This window comes from Triticum aestivum, chromosome 4B (assembly GCF_018294505.1).
Source record: "Triticum aestivum cultivar Chinese Spring chromosome 4B, IWGSC CS RefSeq v2.1, whole genome shotgun sequence".
NCBI lineage: Eukaryota > Viridiplantae > Streptophyta > Magnoliopsida > Poales > Poaceae > Triticum > Triticum aestivum.
In genome coordinates, this window is record NC_057804.1 from 568,974,450 (window position 1) to 568,975,994 (window position 1,545).

Here is a 1,545-nt window from a genome sequence, read left to right on the forward strand (position 1 = left end):
TATTGGAGATTTCCTTGCTGTTGGAAATGGTCATGCTTGTGACAGTAATCATCCTTGTATGCTTTTCGTGCCTGCCGGAAGGAAGCCGGGAAAGTCTCTGTCTTGGGTATACTTGAGCTTGTCCCTAGTTCCTCGTCGAGGCGAGTGTGTCCGATATGGCATGATGGGGTATGATGAGTGGTGATTCTGTCTGTTGGATAAAATATATTTGTTATGGTAATCATGCAGGGAATACTTAAACCTCCTGCGTCGACCATGGATCGAGTCTTGTTCCGGTAACCCCCACACTTGTTTCGTACTACCACTTGTCCCTGCCATAGGTAGGGTACGGTTCAGTAAGTTGTCAACCCCTTTCTAGCACACACCGTACAGAGGGGCCGGGATGAGGGTTCCATGGCCCTGGATTAAAGCCAGTCATCCGGTCAGGGGGCATGGGTGTTTCGGTTGTAGCCGAGGGGGTAGCTCCCCCAGTTTTCGCGCGGTATAAATTTTGTGATCCCATGCTAATCGAGGTTGTAGCCTCCCCACTTAGAGTTTTGCTTGACTAGTGTCATGGGTGATTGCAGACACCGGTAGGTTAGGCTAGTGTGTGCGGTCAGGTGTGTTTTCAATTAAAAGACCGTAGACGGAATTAGTCCCGATGGACTAAAGGAATCCGTTACCCGTGGGTAAAGAGTACACCCTCTGCAGAGATTAAATCTATTCGAATAGCCGTGTCCATGGTTAAGGACTACAGTCTGGGATGGGTCAAGTGTCGGTCTTAGTGTCGGTCTTCGGAGGAGAAACTACTAAACCAGAATATGGATCATGACGTGTGACATATGATGATTATGATTTTTATTATTATGGACTAACCCCTTTATATTATTTGAAGTATGGAGTATCCCTGGGAAGGTTCTACCTCCTGGATATTCGTTGTGATTATTTTTCTTACAAGCCCTTTATGTGGTGTCGCTCAGACGCCCGACTGTGCATGCTTGTTATTTACTTTATAAGCCCTTTATGTAGTGTCGCTCAGACGCCCGACTATGGCATGCTTGTTATTTACTTTATAAGCCCTTTATGTGGTGTCGCTCAGACGCCCGACTATGGCATGCTTGTTATTTACTTTATAAGCCCTTTATGTGGTGTCTCTCAGACGCCCGACTGAGGCATGCTCGTTATTTACTATCCTTTCGAGACGCCGCTTCAGACATCCGTTCGGTGCAATTTACTACTACTCGGTTATTACATATTCATGTTGCATATAATAACCTGCTTGCATGCATCAGAGATTTTATTTTATGACTGACATTGTGATCGTGGAATAGTTTAGAGCATGATTTGTTATATTATACCCGTGTTCATAATGTTTGCGAGTACATTCAAAGTACTCACTGGCTTGTCCCTGGCTATTGTCTTTGCCAGATCTCTTGCATGGAGAGGAGCGTTGCGATGACAGCCCCGGAACCTAAGCAACGGTGATAGCAGCCCCGCGAAGATAGGAGTTAACCTGGTCAGTTGTTCCTGTGGGAAATGGAGTCCCATAGACGCTGTTGTACAACA